Source organism: Notechis scutatus, chromosome 1 (genome assembly GCF_049901735.1).
Source record: "Notechis scutatus isolate UNSWTSFEM ecotype Mainland chromosome 1, rNotScu1.2, whole genome shotgun sequence".
Taxonomy (NCBI): Eukaryota; Metazoa; Chordata; class Lepidosauria; order Squamata; family Elapidae; genus Notechis; species Notechis scutatus.
The window spans coordinates 29,054,614-29,077,641 of record NC_142009.1 but is presented as its reverse complement, the minus strand read 5'-3'; the positions used below and the strand labels follow the sequence as shown (position 1 = coordinate 29,077,641).

Sequence of the window (23,028 nt, the reverse complement as noted above, 5' to 3'; positions counted from 1 at the left end):
GAGGTTTCTGGAATATAAACTTTTTCAATCATCTCTCTGTTCTCTGTGTTTCTTTTTTAAACATCAGTTCATCATCACAGGCTTTAGTTCAATTCTTCACTCCAGAATGTTGAAAGGTGTGGACAATCATTTTTCTGGGATGATGAGGATTCCTGTACTGGGCAGGGAATTTTTTATTTATTTATTTGATTTGATTTGTCAATCGCTTACAAGATAATAGGTATAAGTAGTTATGAATACATGAAATGGGTACATATAAGAAAAATAAGAGAAACAATAGGACAGGGACAGTAGGCACGTTGGTGCGCTTATGCACGCCCCCTACAGACCTCTTAGGAAAGGGGTGAGGTCAATAGTAGACAGTCTAAAGTTAAAGTTTTTGGGGTTTGGGGGAAAAAACAGAGAGACAGGTAGAGTATTCCAGACATTGACCACTCTGTTGCTGAAGTCATATTATTATAATAATTATAATTGGATTAGATGACCTCCAGGTTCAACTCTACAATATACCAAATATTTTAGTATCTGGATTAATTGCCCTCTACCAGTCATTGAGCTATTTCTTATTAGCAATCCTTGGTGGAACTCACTCTGCCTTTAGTGTGGGGATAGACAATTGTCTTGGTGTAGTGATGCACTGTATTTAATTGGCTAATGGTTGGAAATGCAAATACAGTGGAAAGGGGCTGTGCAAATCATAGCCTGGAGGTCCTATTTACCCATTGTTGACTTAAAAGTGCTACCCATTTCTCCTTCAAACTAAGTTGGCAAAAAGCATTAGAATACTAACATAACATTTTCTATCCCTATTGCTATGCCTCTTTCAATGCTGCTCCCAGTCATCTGACTTTATTAGTAAAAGGGAGGGGTGGGAGCCTAAAAGCGTTACATATTTTTGAGGCTGCCCTTGCACATTCTGCAAGAGGAAAAAAAAAACTAACACCACTACAGCTAATAACGGCTTAAGCTTGTCTTACAGTATTCATAGGCTGGGAATGAGATGAAGGCAGTTTGGGGAGCCGGCTTAAAAAAACGTTGCAAGGGCACATGCACACAGTCAAAGGTAGACGAACCATGAGGAAGGGGGAAGACCAGTTATTTCCAGCATCCCTGGCAACACCAAACAAACAAGCAAACAAAAAAAAAAAGATGGATGCGTTGTTATAAACAGCAATCTCCCCAGTGGTGGTGGTGGGGGGAAGCTGGCTTGTAATAGCGACTTCCAGTCACAGACTTTGTGGCAGCAAAAAAAAATAGGAGCCTTGTGGATCCTATTATGGTCTTCTGTTCATTCCTTACCTAGGAGAGCGAAACCCGAAGTTCTGGGACTTCACATGGTAGAAAAGCAAGCCACTGAAGAGAGAGTGGGAAATGGGAAAGGCAAGTTAAGTGTTTGCGGAGGTGACCCCACTCACCAATGGCTTCAGTTCCTTCCCAACCTGGGTCTTTTGCCTGGGCCCCACCATCAGCATGCAGAGCCTGCCAAATGATACCGGGGTACAGTCGGCCCCCTTCGGATGTCGAAGAATTTCCAGTATTCCGGACAGCAGGGATAAGGGTGCTTCGGGGTGGCCATTCAGTAAGGGCTACAACTGCCCTCAGAAATGCATTGCTCGGCACCGAAAAGCGTCCTGTTTCCTCGAAAAGATGTGGGATTTGGGGCTCTTTCGGGCACAACCAGCTACTCTTTTAACCACGCACCATCTTAAAAGGTCTGCCATTGGTTTTGTTTTGTTTAGACTTGTATTTTCTTCTCTGTCCCGCGGACGACGACACTACATGACCCCACAACATGTCCCAAATACTGAAGGGTTCGTCTGAAGGTTTCTAGTCTGGCTTTTTCTCTGGGACAAAGCTTTACACGTGCGCACGGCTGGAAATGGAAGATTAGGCCTCCAGATCGCTTCGAAGTAAACAAGCCTACAAACTCGGCTGTCAAACATGATAAATGTGTACCCAACGGCAGTAGAAGCTCCTCACGGCTGGGGTTTTTTTTATGACTGGGCGTGCGCGAGCGAGGTGGGGGGAAGGAGGAGAGGTGGAATCCCGACCGACCGCCTCTCTCGAGCGGGGGAGGGGGGGGGAAAGGGACGCTCCCCCGCCCATCGGCGAAAATAGCAAGCCCCGCCTCTTCACAGCGGGAGGGCGAGGGAGGTGCCTTTCCTATTGCCTTAGCAGCCCGAGCGCGCGCTTTTGCAGCTGGATGCTATTTTAGCCACTGAACGTGCTCCCGCCCTTAGTGATAAGGTTGGGCTCCTCTCAGCTTCTTTGCCAGCGGCTCTTCTTTCGCGATTGGCTCTCTCTCTCCCCCCGCCCTCCCTTGGATCTCCTCCTTCCCATCCTCGTCTCTTGGCCTCCACCGCCAACTCTTCCCGGTTTGGTTTCGGATTGGTCAAGCTTGCATCCCAACTCCCCCCTTCAAGCGTTGCGATTGGATAGGCGCCCCGGTCGCTGGGATCTCTGATTGGACGTCGCTCTTCCCTCGTTGGGCCACCGCCCTTGACATAAGCCCCAACCTGCAGCTCTGGCTGTTCTGTCGCGGGGGGGAGGAGGGGGGCTGTTTCCACGTGGGGAGTGGCACGTAGTCACTTTCCGCCCTGCCTGTAAGCCGAAGCGGAGGAGGAGGAGGAGGAGGTTAAGCGCTTTTGCCCGAGTCACGTGGGGCGGCGAGGGGAAGCGGAATGGAGCGATCCCTCCGATTTCTCAATTGGAAGCGCTTTTGTTGCGTGGCCGCAGCGATGCTTTTTTTTTTTCAAGCGGGAGGGGAAACTTCAGGCGCAGATGCTCTCCCGCCCGTCCCGCGGTTGCTGTCAGCTGCCTCTTGAATGCATGCAAAACAAACAAGCCTTAACCTTGTGGCTGATGCACGTGCTTCCTCTTCCTCCCATTAGTTGATTAAAACATAAAAGCTGTCATAATAAATGCTGTTGCGGTTTATCTCCCAGAACCTGATCTTTTTCCCCCCCCCGAATATGCTAAGTAATCTAGCCTCTGATTTTCCAGCCGGTAATGCGACCCGAGCCTAGGAAAACTTAGGCCGCACTCAGGGAAGACCAGTCGAGGCTTGACAGCAGACAGTAATAATTGTCTATATGTGTACTCGGAAGTGAATTTAGTTGTGTTTGATGAGAGCTCTTCAAGGTAGCTTTGGATTGCCTTCCAATTAGATTTTCATTTTGAAGTTTGGCATATTTGTGCAAGTTTACATTTTTTCCTTATTTGGAAACTTTCTGAAAGAAACCTTACTTATCTAACACAGAGGTCTCCAACCTTGGCAACTTTAAGACTAATGGACTTCAACTCCCAGAGGCTGGAGAATTCTGGGAATTGAAGCCCACAAGTCTTAAAGTTGCCAAGGTTGGAGACCTCTGATCTAACAGTTCATTTCACATTTTCTTAACTGCTGGTGACCTCTTGGGTTTGATGGGATGTTTCTTGCAGTGTGTGTGTGTGTATAAACTTTTTGAGGTTTCTGACTTCGTTGAAATTATGCTTTTTATAACAATCACACATAACCTGCTTATGTATTCCTTCCCCTGTTCTATTTCTAGCTTTGAATAACCCTGAACAATAGAGAATTGACCCCTCAGGTTTCTGTTTCAACTTCCATTTTACCAATCTGTTATTTAGAAGTTTCCTTTCTTTTAGTGCCCAATTGATTTGCCTTGGCAATTTTCTGGTTACATATAAATCTGAAGCCATTGTGTTTACAGTTTCCAATTAGTTCAGAGAAACCTTGCATTTTTAGGATTAGTTTGAGGTCATCTCTAGTTGGTTCAGTTAATAATGTATCCTTACTTTAATATTTTCTCTGTTTTCCTGATTGTATTTTGCATCTCCTCTTGCAGAGAAAAATAGCACGCCCCAGGGCAAAATCAATTTTACATCCTTGCATTTTCATCCACAGCCATTATGGGGAAGAACTCTTTGAGGTTTCTGGCTTCATTGAAATTTTACTTTCTATAACATTGCACACATAACCTGCTTATGTATTCCTTCCCCTGTTCTATTTAATAAATTTGCATTTACATGATTATCTTGGTTCTGTTTCACAAGATATTTGTTATTCTGTATTTTTTTTACTTTTCAGCTCCTCCATTTTGGCACAAAGGTTTGTATTTAACAAAGAAACATAAGCTCTTTGATATCTCTGGATTTAATTTTCTCCTATGTCTGTTTGTCTTTTTATCATGTTCTATTTTCTTGTAGTCTATTTCTCCTTTATCCTCATTTGGCTGGTCAGCAACATTTTGACCCTCATCCCCCTATTGATGATTCATCACAAAATGGAAGGTCAGTTTTTTTCCAAGGGCCCAGTTTGTTTGCTTTTATTATCCTACTTAGATGAAACTCCAGAATGATGCAAGCTTTGAGGGCCTTTACCAGGGTTTGTGCCAATAAATAAGTTTTGGAGATTGCTGCATGGCCACCTTCCTGCTTTGCAACTTTGTCACCTAAGGTGATTTCTAGGGTGGCATTGGAGAATGTCAGGATGATTGCTCTTCAAAAATTTTAATATTCATGTTGAAGCTGTTATGGGTGGGCAAGCTAATAATAATATTTAACATTAATATTTAATTTAACATTATCCAACATTTAGAGTAAATCATAGTTTTGTTTTAGTCTTTGTCTTGGGACATGAAAGGGATAGTCTGGTTACCATGGAAGTGAAAGTGATGTTTGCTCATTGTCATGGCCAGGCCAATATATAGTGAAATTTTATCCCACATAATCAAACTTATTGTGGAGTGGGAGTTGCTCCTTGACATTTGCAGATTCTGAAAGATTCCTGAATACTCTGGGGAGATTCTCATATCAGTGTCCCAAATCCAGCTGAGGATTTCTACAATGGTTGAGGTTAAGAAAATTGCCCTGAGCAACAAAACACAAGGATACTTATATGGTCACTCCCAATCATAGCAACCTGTAGAGCTTGCTCTTTCTCGGTAACTTCTGAGACATTGAGATCTATGGGATAAATATTGTAGCACATAATAAAGCCAGAGTGTACTACTGGTTGGAGCTACAAAGTTGGCAACTTCATACAGGATTTCTATACCAGTCCTAAATATTCTTAATCTATCGCCTGTGCTCAACTTTTTTAGCATAACTATAATCTTTGAAATATCTTTCCATTTTCATTGGAGAACCTCTAATTAGAGAGTGTATGTGGTCTGTTTCACCATGGACCGAAGTTGTCTCTCAGCAAGTGCTTTCAAGGATCTGATGAACACTCCTTGTGTGTTCATCAGATCCGCGAAAGAAGGGAGGGGGTTTGATGGCTTCATCCCTCTTCAGTTTTGCTTTTTTATATACAAGTAGAGGGAAGTAAATATACCCAATCCTGCTCATTCCATTGTACTTTAAAACAGTGTTTTACTTGAGTTTTTCTGTTAGTAGATCCTTTTGGTATTTTGTCAGAACAGCAGTCAGCTGATTGAAGAGAGCAGAGGAAACTTGTGTTCCTCCCACAAAGTATCCCTAGGCTCTGGTTGAAGTGTTGGGTTTTTTTAAACTGTCTTGTGCTGCATGAATGCACATACACACACTTGCAACCCCCCCTTTTTGTGTGTGAAGGGCTTTTGCTATGCCAGGGCTCTCCCTCACAGCTCCGTCAACCACCTTTAGCGTCCTATTCATGTTATCTGTTGGAAAGTACTGCTTGCTAATGTTGGAAAGTAGGAATTATTTTAAATGCCATAAAGTTATGGCCTTTGTTCTATCATTGTCACAATTAGCAATGGACTTTTAAGTGGAAGAGGAAGGGTAGATGGGTGACTTTGCACCTCTCTTTTTATAGCTATTCTTCTGCTTTGGGGTTTATTTTGCAAATGGCCAAATACATGTAGCCAGTATGTTTTTGGGTAGTAGCCAGCCATTTATTTTGTGTAGGAAGTGAAAAAATGTTTGTTGCTCCAGAATCAACAAAGGATGGGATGAGTTTCGTCCTGAGGGAGATGGGCAGTTTCTACATTTGATAGGTAGGTAGGTAGGTAAGTAAGTAAATCCAATTGATTGGGGGGGGGGGAAGAGGTGATACCCTCTCCTATTGGTCAGTTATTTTTATACCAATGGTAATATCTGGTCAACCTCAGTTGATCTTGAAAATCTAAGCAATGTTGTGTTGCTTAAATTTTAAAAATGTGGAGAAGATTGGAGGAAGAAGGTATATTAGATATATTCACACTGACTTATTTATAAAATGTTGAATCTAGATGGGAAACCACCAGGAATTCCCAACATCCAGGGAGAAGGCAGCAGCACACCACTTTTGCATTGTTGGCATGAAAGCTACATAGATGTGTCAAGCTTCAAATTGAGAAAGTTGCTATCTTTACAGGTCAGATGGAAGAAGAGCTTCACTTTGGTGTTCTAAAGGCTGCAGCGGTAAAGATGAAGCACATCAAGCTTCATGAAACATGAGGGAACTGGGGGACAGAAATGGTGGAAGTGACCCAAAACTGGGTTTCTTGACTGTCATGCATCATCAAGTAGCCATACAGCAGAATTTCTTTGAGTGGCTAAAGATTTTCCAGGATCTACACTGGTGTACAGATGTTCAACCAACCACATATTCTCTGGATGATTCATATAGTACTAGCCAAGAGATTTGAGTGCATGAAGAATGATACACATGGCCTTAAAGGTACATCTACTGTTAAATAAGTGAAGAAGCTCACATAAGCCAGTCCTTTTTTAAAATATTCCTATGATTCCCAGAATTCTAAAAAGACTGTTTTGGAAAAAATATTACTTTTCAAAAGGTATTTCAATATACATATATTGGGATTCCAGTAGTACAAAGCAGTAGCACATTGCTGATCATGATATCACCAGCTCAGGTACCATTAAAAAAAATTGCTGGGATTTGAAATTACAAAAGTGCCTGTATGTTGCTGTTGATAAAACAAGCACTAATGAGCAGCCTCCAGCGTTGCATGAATTAAGCTCTGCACAGTGGGATGTTTACGTCACACTCTCCCCATTGCATCTACAAAAGCCTGAAAGTCTTTCCAAAGCACAGGATAGCACATTCAGGAGAAGCCAACCCTCTCCACACACACTCCACACCCCATTATGCAGCAGTGGAGCAAGTTTATTGCTCTTCTCCCAGCAAAAGTATTTTGCTTATGTCAGCAGTGTGCAGCTTCCTTTACTGAGGGTTATATTTGGCCTTTGACTGATGTGTGCTAAAAAGTAATTACATTTGGGAGAAAGAAGTGGGCAGGACCAGAATGAAAAGGAAATAAAATTTAATTTAAATGTCCTCCATGTGGCAGCGCCTGTCCAACTTTGCTTGCCCTTGGAAGCTAAACTCTGTTGAGTTGGATGCTAGCGTGACAGATAAACATACGTCTATGAAAGGCCACCAGGATACCCTATGGTTAGAGACTGGGAAGTGGAAGAAAAATCATGGACGAGCAGTAGAAAACATCTTGCCCAGTTGCCCCAATATCCTGCATTGATATAGGCCCATGGTGTCACATATGCCCTTACAATAGTATCAAAGAGAATTTTCTGCAGAATTTATTTGAAATTAATCACAATTAAGATAACTCATTGGTAGCTATTTTTAGAGCCATATCCATATCCTAGATTTTTGAACCAACACACATCCTGCTTTAGATCAATAGTTAAGGGAGGGTTTCCCACTAGCATTTATTTTTCATACAGGAATTCCTCATGAATTATGCTGGACAAAATAATTTTTGAAAATAATGCATTTCTTCAGACAAGATACATTGACATTGGTGCACTTGCCACTTGAGTTTTTTCTTAAATATTCAGTGGGGGAGATCAAAGGAACATAGTTAACTGGAGTTTTGGGATATAAATGGAAAGACTGTGCAATTGTACTTCTTTTCCTTACATGAATTTTGCCTTGAACACAGGAATATTCAAGGTCAAAATCTTTGCCTTGTGTTGCCCATCCCCATTTGTTCCTCTTCCTTTCTCTCCAGCATGTTCCTCAGTGTTTCCTATGGAAAGAAACCACATTTTAGCTCTGTGTGAGTTGCGGTGAGAAAGGTGTTGCATTATGTGTCATGTTTTCATGCATTATGCATTGGGATTCTCACAAACTTTGCCCCTTCCCACAGTCACCAGCAGAATTGTCTTGCGTAGAATAGTCACTAGGGTATATGGATATTGTACCTGTGAATCATTTAATCAGCAGACATACCTGTTAGACAACAGTCTTTAATAACTGCAATTTATTATATATTGTTAGTACCCTTTTCAGGGATTTTCTCATTTTATGTATACTCATGTGGGCTTAACTGTCTTCCTGTGAATAAAAGGACTTATTGCTAATTGAGGTGGACCCAGGATTTAAGATCTCTGGAGATGAGGCTGGACTAGCAAATGTTATGTGTTGTGTGAATCCGTCCAGAATCTTAGGAAAATAAGCATGTTTTATACTAACTTTCCAATAGGCAAGTTTAATCATCGCAACCAACACTTGGCAGTTAATCAAATCAACAAGAGAAGCTCAGAATTGCACATTGAAAAAGATAACATCAAGTTAATATGCAGAGTCAGGCTATTAGAAAGAAACTTCCTTCTGAACATGAAATGAGTACAATGAACAGAAATTCAGCCAAAAATGTATGCTGGCTACAACTGATGTTTAAAAAAATGTAGATTTGAGTAAATAAAGCAATAGGAACACAATTCTGAAAATATTAACACCCACTATACAAAACAATCTGAGAGGCAATTGAAATAGGTGTGTGTGTGAGAAAGAGAGAGAATATTAAAGGCTTTCTGCAGGAGGACATAAAGGAGAATGTGTTAGAATTCCAAATTTATAGCAGAAAATGTATTTTAATTTTGCATAGTTGTAGACTTAAAATAATATTAATATACAAAGCAACCAACCCAACAGCCCAGTTCATAACAGAAATTAAATATAACTGGATTTTTTTAGAGCGAAATCCTACTAAAACAACTATAGCACAGTTGTTTTATAGTCAGTTTTCTGGAAACTTTGGATGCTGTTAATTTATTGGGAACTATACAACTGGGGCCAACCCAAAAACTTTATGGTTAGAGGGAAGATTAGCTCCAACCACCAAGAACATGTAATGTACTTTTGCCTTGTCTCATGTTGTACAATATGTCAGTTTTAGATTGCAACAAGAAATTTGGTGTGCAGATTCCTAGAATTTTCAGAGACATCGTTTTGATACACTTAATTGTATCTGGTTTGTTTTTAACTTGTAAACTTCCATAAAGGCAAGCCTGAAGGCATGTGATTATTTTTATGTTCATTAAAGTGTGGCACAATCAGGTATATTGTGCCCTGGCATCAGGTACATGCCCTGAGTTAATGCAAAGAAAAGACGTTCTCTGCAATTCAGGAAGCATTTCAGAGAAGTACCATACAGGGGCAAGCTGGCGTGTGCTTCTGCCTCTCTCACCATTCTGTTGTGTGTCCACTCCTCCTCCTGCGCAGCCAGAGGCAATGGGAGAAACGCAGTACTTTTTCCTCCTGCATGTATAAAACTGCATGGCACTTGTGAGCAGGCAGGCCGAAGGAAAGCGAAAGATGTTGTGTGTGTGCTTGCACTGGCACTGTGCACAGAAGACTTGGACACGGTCCAAGCTGACAGAGAAGCCACTGGGTGGGGAAAATAGCAGGGATCTGTCCGTGTGTGCATGCGCATGCGCATACGTGTGCATGCATGCATGCACATGTGTAAATCAAGCTAATCTGGAGCTTCTTCAGCCAATCCAGGAGATCATATTCCAAAATCTAGGCTGTTGCCATTGCCACATGAGGAATTGGAGAAAGAGTCCATCAATCCAGTATTTGTATAGTATAGTCCTATTCCTGGCCTTGTGAATGCATTCAGCACTAATGAACTAACTAGAGTTTGAATTCAGCAGAATAGGGATCGCATATCAACGCTATATTACACATCCAATTAAGCATGTATTCCTAATTTTAATAAATAGCATTCTCTAGGAAGGAGCACCCTCATTGGCGTGAGTGGGTAAATTAACCCTTTCCTTCCATGCTCCACTGCAGTGAGCATTCCCTTCATTGAAGCCAATTTCTGACCTGGGAAGAAATGCTTGTTAGCACCAATAGGTATCCACGAATGGAAGCAGACTTATAACTCTTTTCTGGATTGACCCATTCTCTTCTGTCTCTCCCCTATTAAGTTTTTTTCTTCCTATATTTAACCTCCAAGATTTGAAATCAGCCTAAGGAGAAATGGCACAGAGGTAAAAGTAGCTACCAACACAATAAATAATTAGTAATATTAATTGAACCTCTCCAGCAAATACTTGAACGAGTCATTTCTATTGTTTATATGACTGCCTTTGAGATCTGTCTTTGAAAAATACAGAGTAAATTAATACCACCAGTTCTCTGGGCCTAATGCACTCATGTGCCAGCAACATGCCTCATTGCTACCCTTAATATGTAACATACATATTATATAGCATTTGGTGCTAATATTGATCAGTATTAAAAGAATCCATCACTCTGCTTTATTATTCCTGAAGAATTTATACCACAATCCCAAGACAGAACCAAAGGTTAAGGCCAGTGTATTAATCAGCTTACAGCAACACTAGATTCTGGCTGAGCTTACAGTCAGTTTCTTGTATTAATATCAGAAAGATATTATGGGTTTATGTTTTACATGAGGATTAGTAGTTAACTTATGTACTAAACTCTAGCTGGTAAAGCCCGAGGCTACAACAGTACTTAGTATTACATAATCATTTAACTTTGTAGATCATTCGTAGTACCTAAGGATGATGGGATGAATGATCTACGAAGTTGGAAAGGCTACCATGGGGCATCTTTATTTGAATCTCAGCCATCTTTACAGTCCTGAAAGAAAGGTTGCTGGAAGATAGGCCAAAAGCAGGTGCCCACGGATGCATTTAGTAATGGTAGGCTCGCTGTTGTATCCTTTCCTTGTCGTTGAGCTACACCACAGCCATAATGCGCTAATGCTGCTACAGGTCAGTTTTGTGAACGGTTATTTCACGACAATAGCATTTCCTCCAAAGAGGACTTTTTGGGTTTTACATGAAGGCGACGAATAACGTTAATAATAATCTGTCTCACTCAAGGACAAGAAGAATCCCCTTATGGGCTGGAAAGGTAAAATTTACAAAACCCTGCTATCTTCTACCGAGCTTCGCAATCGCAGCAAGGAGTTGAAAAAGAGCTTAAAAAGCAGAGCTGGACGAAAAGGAGTGGGTGAAAGCGGGGGAGGACGGCGAGGCGCTAGCAGGAGAGCTGAAGCGGCTTGGCTTCGCTGTTTATTTCTTGCAGGGCTCCGACTGGGGGCGTGTATTTAAATAGAGCCGCGCAGCCAATGCGCGCCGAGGGGTTGGACCGTGAGGGCAGCTTGTTTACAACAGATCTTTCCGAGCTGTTCTAACCCGGCCGGCAAGGAGGAAGAAGGAGGCGAAAAGCAAAGCCTGGCGTCGGGAGCACGTGGAGTCGCGCGCGCGGGGGAGAGGCGGCCAGGCCTCCCCGTCCGCTCCCCCTGCCGCCCGCCCCGGGAGGAGCCGTCTGCAAGGTGAGGTGATGGGTGCAGCGACGGAGCTGCGCAGGCCCTGCCAAAGTCCACCGTGCACTGGCGGGACTGGTAAATAAATTCAGGCAAGCTCGTTGGGTGTTCGCTGCAAAAAGGTGGTAGATCTTGCGAAAGGACAACCGAAATGGGGGCTGGCTCGGAGCAAAGGTCCAATATAGTTCCAAACAACGCGTGCAAAAGTGGCTCTCGGAGGGAGCTTTTAAGCGGCTGGAAGGCGGCGACTTATTGTCGCTGGTTTTGTGCTTAATCGGCCAAAGCGACTATTGGCAGATATATTGCTTCTGCACATGCAGGATCCATTATTAAATTTACAGTAGTTACTTCATCTGCCTGGAAATGATCCAGTCCTTTTGGATTCCTCTTAGGAGCCAGCGGCCATTGCTTCGTCTGACGACGGAGAAGCCCCCCAAACTGCTTAGGCTTCAAGTAAAAAAGTGCAGTTTTGGTTTTGACAATCTCCGTGATCTGCCTCAATACACATTCTCGACTTCTAATGTTTTAAGAAAAAGCTTCCCGGGTTTACTTCATATTTTTGCGCATTTTTATAGCTGGCTGACATATTCAACCACTTTTCCTCCGTCCTCCTTCCCTTCCAATTACTGTTTGCCTAAATTAAGCTCTTTCCCCATGAAGAAAAGCAGAATCTCCGCCTTTTCTAAGGGCGCAGCTGCAGGTGCATTCGACCACCAACCTCTGCAGACAGCGTGTGTATTGGCCATGCTGGCAGAGGAAGATGGTTGTGTAGCCTAACATTCAGTAGGCAAGAGGCAGTTTTAGCTGTTTCCCAGAGGAAGCAAACTACAGCTACATAATCATTTGTGTATTACTTTTCTGGATGTTTGTACATTAATGCTTGCATATATTTTGCTTCTACTGTGGTCTTAAGTAGAAAGTGAACTCCTTGTTTCACCAAGATTGGCTAATGAAAATGTCTTTTTTCCCTTTATTTTGCAAACAGGTATGTTTGGTCTTTGAGACTTTTAACTCACTAAAAACACTTTTGTAGCTCATCTCCTCAAAGGAATCATAGTGTGCAATTACAGAAGTTTTTCCATAAAATCTGGGGGGAAATTCCTTTATATGCATTTGTACTGATTTATATTTATTGACAGCCTCAACTGTGTAGACAGAAAGCCTCATAGCAGCCTTTCCGAATCCTCCAGATAGGTTGGACTGGAATTCCAAGAGCTTCCAGTTTCTAAAAATTTAGGAATTGCAATTCCAATACATGTGGAGGGTTCCAGGTTGGGAAAGACTGCTTTAGATAGCAAATGGATGGTGGAAAGGGGTTACTTCAAGTCAAACGAGAACACATTCAATCCCCAAACCACATTTTTTGCAGGTGTCAAAGCTGTGTCTGTCTGTATCTGTGGATTTCAACAGCACAATGTCCCCCAAACCCAGCAACACCATTTGTGGTGGGGGAAAAAACACCACAGGACAGTTAATCTAAAATTCTAAAATAGGCCTGGCATGCTTTGGAAGACAAACCATTCTTTCCTCCTCAGCTGGGAAAAAAAGAGAATTTCTGCTCCACCAAAGTTGCAGATAAGCCTCTACTCACTTTATGATCTGCTCACTGCAGCTTTCCAATAGTTTATCCTTCACTCCTCAATTTAATTGAATAGATACACCCAGTTCTCATTTTTGTATTTGTGAAATATCTTGCTTCTTGTGGATCATGCTGGATAATGTCTGAATAATGTATCACGTAACATTAGGTAGAATATATAGCTGTCAGAGACTTTCACTTACAATTGGCACATGCTTTAAAAAAATGGGAGGGCCCCTAGTTTAGACATAGACCCTTTTTGGCATTTAGAACCACATTCAAATCTTAATATCTCCAGTGGAAAGAAAAATCAGACAGTAACATTTATAGAAGATTTTTCTCTGGAAAATAGTTGAGGGTCCAAGCTGATAGTAATAGTTTGTCAGATGGCATAAAGCAGCTACATCAATCTAGGAAAAACTAAGACTTCTTAATGGTGAGAACTATTTTATAAGTGTAAAATGCTACAGACCAGCTCATATATAGCCCATTTACCGTATGTTTTACCCGTGTTTTGAGACTTTGTTTGAAATTCAGTGGCAAAATGGCTGCACTTTGGCAACTCAAATTTGGTTGCTCTTCTGCACTGGGAGGGTAAAATCAACAGAACTGGACTTTCAGTAAACCATACGACACAGGAAAGGAGCATTAGTTCTAACTTCAGTGAGCCATGTTATACCTGCCCGAAAGAGTGGAATTGTGAGAATTCTCCAACTTTTTTGGATCTCAAGGAAGATTTCAAGGCTGCTTTAACTGGAAGCTAGTATCTGCAAAACATGTCTTCAATATTGGTGCTTACTTTCCCCCAAATAATTGTACTAGTTAATCCAAGTTAGTGTTCCAACTTTTTTTTAAAATGTCCATTTCAAGGAACCTAAGTTTAAGTCTATCTTGGTAAAACTGAATTGATAAACACAACTATGATATACAAAACAGCCCTTGAAAAGGTTATCTGGTTGCCTGATCCGGTTCAGTCTTTTTAAAAAAATTCAAATAAGCTTATTTTTAAATGCAAATGAAAAATGGCTCCGTTTTTGCCCTGCAGTTAAGAATACGGGATGTTTCTTAGAAGACCAAGGAAGGAGCTCTCCAACATTAAACTGATAAATATAAGGTGTCAAAGGTATCACGTTTTAGCTTGGCAGCACCTTTTTTCTTCTTCAAAGTTTTCTAGGCTCTTTCATTGCTTCCTTGAGTCTTGAGCTACACTCCATCTTCTATTTGCAGTGTAGGTGTGTCTCTTCAAACAAATGATTGCAAACCCCTGGGGCAAACAACTTGTTAATATGTGTGTTAAGAAGGATAACTGCAGTAGTGGCAAATTCAGTGGTGAAAAATGGCAAACTTTTTTTAAAAATAAAACTGATTTCCTCTGCAGTGAACATGGCTCCAAATCAATGCTAAGAAGTGGGTTTTATTTGCTTAATGAAGTAATTCTATATATGCTAGTAATTTAATTTATCAACACTTTGGTCAATTAATTGGACAAGTGACACAGCTTTCTGTGTGTCCCCTTTGTATGATAGTGCTAGTCTCTGCAACCTGCTTTGCTCCCCCTCTACACACTTTGTGTTCACTTCCATGTTTTTTTAATTTCTGTTCTGTATGCCTATATCTTCAGAATTTGGGTATATTAATTTTTAGGTGTTGAAATGTATCTTTTCATCCTGCACCAATAGTTCATGAAATGGTCTCCTTTGCTTTTGTTTTACTTTGATCTCACCTTTGAAATGAATATAGTTTGTATTTGTACCTATTATTTTATATTTTATAAGCTACTTTGCAAGGCGTTTGCATAGGAGGCAGCATAACTGTCAAATATCCATCAAGTCTTTCTGAACGAATGCATTTTTTTAAGCTAAACCCCCACCAGCTGGGAATGATGGGGCTTGAAATCTGACATACGTAGGGGACTTCTGGCCTTCCTAGTTGCCAAAGTGTTGTTAAGCAAAAGCCCGACGCCAGTGTCCTTTTTAGCGTGTGCCCAGTACAGTATCACCCGATCCTCGAAGCTACAGTAGTAACAAAACCTTCCTCGAGCGTGCGAGGAACCAGAAATTCACCTGAGCTAGCATTTTGTCTACAGCGGCGGTTCGCCACACGCCTCGAGGTTTCCATACCCGACTGGTGGCACTTGCCCCGTGGATGCTGTCTGCCCAGTCAGCTGGCGCCTGCTATTTTGTGGCCACGCGGGTTGGCGGATGTGTGTAGAATTGCCAAAGCGCTTCTCCTCCTCCCCCTCCCCGCCCGCCCCCCCCCAAAAAGCCTGCTCCTCAGTGCGGCTCGCGTTGGTTGCGTTCTGGTTTTGCGCGTTTCCTCGACGTGGTGCTATGCCGCCGCCGCCGCCACCGCAAAGCGAGTACCTCCCTTCCGAGCCGGGACTCCAGGCCGGGGGCTGCTTGCAGCCGCGTACGTGAGGCAGCTTGTGCCGGGGACAGAGGAGGGGAGGGGACTGGAGGGGAGGAGAGAAAGGGAGGGAGGGAGCTGGAAGGGGAAGGTGAATTTCAAAACAAGCTTCGGAAAGGAAGGAGGGAGCGGAGCTGGCAAGCGGCGTCTGGAGGTAAGCGGAGAAGCGCCGCGGGTGGCGGCGGGGAGGGCGCACACGCACACCCCCACCCACTCCCACCCCTTGCGCGCGCGAGGGAATCGGGGGGGCGCTGCAGCCGCTTGGAAAGAGGCCCGAAAAGCCCAGGCAGCGGGGACTTGCCAGTGCAAGCGGAGTGGGTGTGTGCGCGCGCAACCTGCCACGGGCCGTGCAATTCTCGGGTGCCGCACGGTTTGCGGGCGGTTCGTCTTCTACCCGCTTCCTCTGCAAACTCGAAGCAAACTTGGTGGGTCTCGCTTGATTCCTCTTCTCCACCCCGGTTTAGGAATTGCTTCCTAGCAGGAAAAGGGTGAGCTCTTGCGCGCAGCTTCCTGACCCAATGTCGCGGACAACCGCTCTTAACACTTTTACCTGCCCTTTAGATTTACTCTTGTCTTTTGCAGAACCGGACTGTTTTATGCCTGCTTTTTGCACCGTGGCAAGTGGTTTTCGCTGTGCGGTTCCCCCCACCCCACCCCCCCGACGTGGTTGCTGAAGTCTCCTCGCATTTCCTCCCCTTTGGACAAGGCGAGAGGACAGGGAGGTCGACTTTGGTTAGCTTTTTCTCCTTAACCTCCTCTCCAACGCGCCTTTATTAAAAACCCGCAGTCCATTTACTCCTGTTCCTAATTTTCCGCGATTTACTTCGTCCCGGTAGCCAGCTCTTCCTTGTGCGAGCTGCCCTGTGTTTTGATCAACGCGTGTTTGCCACGCCTCCCTTTAGTGGGCGCTTTTCCTTCGGTCTTGTCAGGATTGGGGGGGGGGGCAGACCAAGGCAACACCCGCTTCTCCCTTCCTCTGCAGGGTCCTCGTCGTCCCGCCCTCCTTCCTGGATCCTGAGTCCTGCTTTAGCCCCTTTCCCCACAGCCAGCCAAACCGCCCCCCTTCTGCCTTCTTAGCCGCTGCGCCCGCCCCGCTCCTGGGTTGCCCGTGGCACGCCCACTCTAGGCGCAGAGGGGCTCTGCCCCGGGAGGAAAAGTGCCACTCCCCCTCTTCTTGCGGCCATGTCACGTTTGCATTAAGACCACGCCTCGCAGTCCAGCCCCAGATTCTACATTTTAAGTCTCTTTAAAAAAAAAATCAATTTTGATATGGCTGCCCGTCTCGCGGAAAAGTGGTGTTGAGTTTTGCCGGTCAAACTTCAGGGCGCTTTCCGACTTTGCACTAGCGGGACGTCCTGGAAGGCGAGACTTGGGGCGCTGCTTAGCCTTTCCCCTTGTGGATTGAGTGGCTGGTAACCCCTTGACTCTCTCTGTCCAGAACCGCTAAAGGGAGAAGATACTACAACAGTTGAGAAAACCAGAGCAGTCCAGCGCAAAGCAACTACTTTTTTTTTTCCTGTAGGTCTCTGCAGCTGTCTCCCTTCACTGTCGTTTTTCTTTCTCACAGACTCCCAACATAAATATACTTGTGCAGCTGTTAGCTTTTGCATAGCTAGGCAAGGCTTCGGCTTCTGGGCAGTGCCTTCCACAGCTTGGGTCCCATTTGTCATGCACCCTCTCTTCCACAATGCTGTGCAAGGTTTGAATGTGTTCGCTCAGAAGTAAATCTCATTGAGATTGCAGCTCAGGGCTCTCTCTTCTTTCTAATGGTGTGGAGTTGTAATGTGCACTTAAAATGCTCCGGTAAGCAATTAAATAAATAGCTCTTTGCTTGCCAGCTTTCTGGTTCCCCAGACCTGAATTCCTGTGTCTTGGTTTTAGGAAAGATTTAGATATTTGCATGAGGACATTTTAGGAGGACTTTTTAGGAGATTGAACCTTAGTTTGGACAAATAGTAGAACCAAAAGATCATATTCTAAAGATTTCCTGCCTAACAATCATCTTGGAACTCTGCTAGCTGTGTCATAACTCGCACTTGGTCAACGGAAGGCCAAGTGGAAGTGTTTGCCTTTGCACAATATATGGGGTGAACTTGTTGGATTTGCGTGTTGTGTGAATCCAGCCAGCTTGATTAATTTACAGCTCAGGTCACCATGCAAGAAATGTTTAATACAGCAACCCAGGTAAGGATGTTTTGTGAACATAGCCAGTGTGCTGCATTTCAGCAGATGCTGCTTTCTTTGAATCTCTTTTATATGTGGGGTGGAAGAGAAAGATGAAGCGGCATCTCTTAATGGGGAATCTTCGGCATGAGCGAGCTTGTCTGGGCCCTGCTCTGGCCTTGAAAAAGAACAGGGTGGGATGAGATGGGAAGGAGAGATTGCCCCAAGTGAAGGCAGCTGCATGCCATTGGCCTTTCTCCTATCCCACTTTGTTACCGTGCAGGTTTTCACTCCCCTTGTGGACCTAACTGGTACTTATTGTGTTTTCCCCACCCCCAAATTGTGCCACACCCCTTCTTTATGCTTGCAACTTGGAGCATATCTCAGATCTTCTGCTTAGAAGCTTATGGCCTTCTCCAAGTCACACCATTTACCTCACAATATGCCAGAATCCTTGGCTGTGCAATCTGGGAGATGTAATCCTGAACTTCTTCAACATATTGTAGAAGGTTTGCCCTGTGAGTTAACTAACACCTGTTTGGTGGCTGGTAGCATGTACTTGATTACTTTTCACTATGCAGTGGTGTGGTGATTTCTGGTCTCCTGCCATTTTCTCCTGATATCTCTTGGTATACGTGTTGGTGACTAAGTTTGTGATTAGCCAGTGATCAGAGATCTTTTTTGGGAGGCCACACAGAAGTTCCTTCCCCCTCCCCCCAAAATGGCTTCTTATTTCTTCGGAGTCACCAAGATTGCCCTAAGCAAGCTATATAATGGAGTTAGCAAATTATTTATGGACCAGAAACTTTACAGACAGGAAAAGTCTTTTTGTGCATTTCAAATGGCAGGGTCCCAGATTCTCAGGTGGGGGGGGGGGAACCAACTTTGAACATTTTCTGTGTGTGTGTGTGTACCTTCAAGTCAATCTTGGCCACTGCCTGGACAAATCCCTGCAGTTTTCTTGGCAAGATTTCAAAAAGGGTTTGTTTGCCCTTTCCTGCTTCCTAGGACTGAAAATGAGTGACTGGTCAAAGTTGCTCATCTGGTTTACGGCCTAAGGCAGGACTGGAACTCACAACCCCCCCGTTTTCTAGCCTGATGACCACTAGCTTAAACTGGCTTCCCACTTTGAACATTGGGTGATGTAAAGTGCTAATGGAAGAACATTTTTGAAGGCCAAAACCCTCACTTATAGGTATACCTTGCAAAGCTATATACCAAAGGCTGGAGGAACCTCTTGAGATGAGTAGGTTGAAGCAAATGTAAAGCCATTTTTGAATTGACTTTAACTTCTGGGAGCTCCTTGCCATTTTCTTGGCAATCTTATGGTAGTGCTTTGCTACTGCCTACTTTTCTGATGTTTTTTCCACTTCTCTGTCTAGCCATAGCCTTGGGATTTCCTGGTGGCCTCCTATCCCAGTATCAAGAAGGTTTGATTCTACTTAGCACTTTTTGTGGGCAGCTAATGTTAGCTTGGTACCGCCATGTGTGTTGAAGCAGAAAACACTTTCAAATTCAACCAGGGACATTTTCCCAGTTGGAGAATCTTCTCGTCTTTTCAGTCTGTCCACTTCCAACCTTATGGCGATCTTTTCAAGAAAAATCCCTCAAGGCCATTTCCCAGCATTTATAAGGCATTCTGGGGGGAAAAGATTGGTATACGGTAGTTTGCTTCCAGGAATAACTCCTGCTGGTGTGATGTTCAGTCTGTCAGAAAAAAGGCAAGCTTTCTCTTTGATCTGTTAGTTGTCAGTACACAGCGAGATCATTTCTATAAGAGGGAATTAAAATATGATGCAGCTCAGAGAAAGTTGCAAGAACAGTTTCTGTTGTGCATACATCTCTTGCATATGTAGCCACTGTGCCCCTCCTAATGGTATTTTGATTTTGATATCTGGCATTAAATCTGAGAGACAAGGGTGTAGTTTGGCAGCCATTATTGTTACTGTTGTTATTGTTAAGAGTGAATTCCTTTGGCAGTGATCTACAAGAAATTATGCAGCAATGTGGATTGGGACTTAAGCAAGCAATGGGCAGGGCCAGACCCAGAAGTAGGTTTTCGACACCCCCATTTTTCCCTCTCTCTTTGGCATCAGTGTCTCGCCTCCTCTCCTTTCTCTTTTGCCTTTTTGTTTGTCAGGCAATAACATTGGATGGGTTGCTCTTTCCAGAGGTCTGACCTGTATGCTTGCAATGAATTATGAAATTTCCATGTGGTCCCAGTGCAACACGCTGCTCATCCTCGGACTAGCCAGATGCTGCCCATAACATTTGTGAATCTGATTGGAAACAGCACCCCCTTTCTGCCAATTGGTACTCCCCGGGCTGTCCTAGAAGATTTTGGCAGTTCCTTTTTTTAAGAGGACTAGCAGAGTCTACACAGAAAAAAATTTCTAACTCTTTCCTGCCCACCCCCAGACTACCTGTCTTGATTTTGGGGATGAAATTTGTCCTTTGCATTAATGAACTACCAGGTGTGCATGCATGTTGGTATGTGTGTGTGATCTGCATTCGTTTGAGATCGAGCGAGCTGCAGAATTTGAGCAGTAGACTTGCTGATAGAACTTGCTAACTGGTTTATCCATTCCATGATACTGCAGGTTGTGGGTCACTATATTGCAGAAAGCCAGTTGTTATTTTAATCATATTGTATGAGCTATGTAATCTCATTATTAGCACAGCTAAATAGTATTTTTTTAAAATATAGTAATCTGTTTTTTTCTTAATTTGGATATACCATATTGTGTGAACTCCATAGCTATCAAGTCTGGACTTTGAAAATCTGGGCAACTGCAAGATGATAGCAAAAAGATGAAGAAAAATGCCATTCTTTGCTGCCCTCTACTGGTTTTCTGGGTTTCTGCAGCCCAGATGCAGTAACCCTAGTGAACTCAGCCTCAATGTTTTGTTCAAAGTTATCTCTGCACCTGGATGTGATGGGAAAAGCAAAAGGCTGGTGAATCTATTTTAGCTTTGTCTGTATTATGCAGTGAGGCTTTATGGTTTGTGGCTGCTCTTTGCCAGCCTGAACTGGAGATGCTGATCTATTGCTTTTGTGTGAAAAGGATCAGCTCTAGCACCCAGTTCCTGCAGGTTTTACCCTCTTGCGGTTGAAGCAGGTTGTGTTGGGTTCAGTGTGACATTGTAAAGTTTTCTTCTCTTGGAATAGTTTTGAAATCTGGTTCACTCAGCAAGGGGAGGTGGGAACAAAGCCCTCCTACCATGTCATCAATTTTGTCACTTGAACGTGGGAAATAAAAGGTCCCTTGTATAAGGGGCTCCTGCCAAACCATTGTATAAATGTGCCTGAACAATGACAGATAAATTGTTGCTGGGGAGATATTATAAGTGTGAAGAATAATGCCACCAGAGCCTTCACAAGGAGAGGGTATGTATACTTTCCTCTTTCTCTTCTGATTGTGCCTTCTCCAGCTCTCCATTATAGACTCATTCACACCTGTTCCAGGCAAGACTGCCACTCCTCCTTAACAGACTTCTCCTTGCGGGAATATCCTGAGGGTATCTGATTTAAATTTGCAGGTTTTAGACTTTCCTTCTAAAAACGGCTCTTAATACCTGCTTTTTCCTTCTTGGAGAATCTCACTTTTAACCCTTGGGTGCTGCCTGCTTCTCCCCAACACAAAGCTGAGGCAGTGGGAACTGTTGCCCTTTAAAAGCCAGAGAGAATGACTTCGTTTGTTGGGAGGGTTAAGCTTCTATCAATCCTTATCGTAATTGTGTGTTGAACTGTGCTTGTAATCTGTACAAATATAACTAAGAGGCTGAGGTGGCAGAAAGTCCTAAGGAATATATACCAGGGCTTATATCCAGATAAATTTGGATAGGATGGTCTTGCAACTTCGCTGCACAAGTTTGCTTTCTAGCAGGGGTGTCAAACTCAATTTCATTGAGGGCTGCATCAGGGTTGTGTTTGACTTTGGGGGGTGGGTGGGGGAGGCGTGGCCAGCTTGATGTCACTCATGTTTGGGAGCGCCTGTGGTGGCCCGAGTGCTTTGCCGCAAAAACGGGCTCCCAAGCTCTATTTCTGGTTGTGACGGCCTCCTGTAACCATCAGCCAGCGAAAATGGAGTGGCCTTCCCAAGCTCCATTTTCGCTGGCTGAGGCACTGCGGGCCAGTCCCTCACTGTTTCCAGGGTGGCTCCGCGGGCCAGATCTAAACACCCCACAGGCCCGATTTGGCCCACGGGCCTTGAGTTTGACACCCCTGCTTTAGAGGCTGCCGCATTGCTGTTCAGCTGCAAAAATACATCAACCAATCTCAGCGAATGATTTATTGGGTGGTTGCTTTCAGCCTCATTTCCCCTCTCTCCATTTCTACCATCTGGGTTCCATGATTAGGACCTGCGTTACAGAGCCCATTTCTGGGAAAGCTGGGAGGTTTAGAAATAGAATTATTTATATATATACTAGGGCTTATATCCAGATAAATTTGGATAGAATCTCATCTGCCATCATCAGGCTTCTGTATTATGTTCGTCTGTGAGTCAGACTTTCACAGCCGTTTCAGTTTTAAATTTGGGGCTAGCCTACTGCTGTGCCAGAATGGTTTTTTCTTCATCCTGATTGGTTGGGAGTCTTGGTCTGTGTTTACGTGGAAGTGTGGTGGTGGCATCTTGTGTGGCCCTCGTGGGTGTGGGTCTGGTGTCATTCTTCATGTTAGGTACTCGTCTGCTCATGAGGGCGGGTTTCCAAATGGCTGGTAGGCGGGAGGTGTCATCTCTTTTGTTCATGCTGTGTGGGCGTTTTTCTATCTCTATGGCTTCTCTGATTATTCTGTTGTTGAAGTGTTCGGTTTTGGCGATAGTTCTAGTATTTTTAAAGTCAATCTCATGTCCTGTGGCTTTGAGGTGTTGGACCAGGGAAGAGGTCGGTTCTTCTTTTTTGATTGAGTTCTTATGTTCTTCAATGTGTGCACTTATTCTTCTGTTAGTTTGTCCAATGTATGTGGTGGGGCAGGCGGTGCAAGGGATTTCGTATACTCCTTGGTTTTCTAACACAATTTTGTCTTTAGGGTTTCTTAGGATGGTGGATATTTTTCTGTTTGTGCAGAATGCTGTTTTAATGTTGTGTTTTTGGAGGATCTTGCTGATTTTGTCTGTAGTGCCTTTTATATATGGGAGGAGGGCTTTGCTGTTCTCTTGTTCTCTGTCTTGGATTTTGGTTGGGGTTTCTTTTTGGATTAGGTGGGTAATCTTCTTTAGATACCCACCTAATCCAAAAAGAAACCCCAACCAAAATCCACCATGAAGATGCAGCATGACCACGAACTCGAAGCCAAACAGCAAGATCACAGCTCACCAGCTCAAATCCCCCAGC

General features: G+C 43.7%; 1 protein-coding gene across 10 annotated transcripts in view; it reads left to right on the top strand.

Moving 5' to 3' along the window:
- Window positions 1–23,028, top strand: part of ZNF395 (zinc finger protein 395) — an 83,303-nt gene that overhangs the window by 25,961 nt on the left and 34,314 nt on the right. For 2 of the 10 annotated variants that reach the window (XM_087960073.1, XM_087960058.1), the window contains exon 1: window positions 11,411–11,552. The exons of 1 other annotated variant lie outside the window; for it this stretch is intronic. The gene's annotated coding sequence lies outside the window, so the exon portion shown is untranslated. 7 more of the 10 variants (XM_087960077.1, XM_087960064.1, XM_087960085.1 and 4 more) reach the window with 7 other exon arrangements.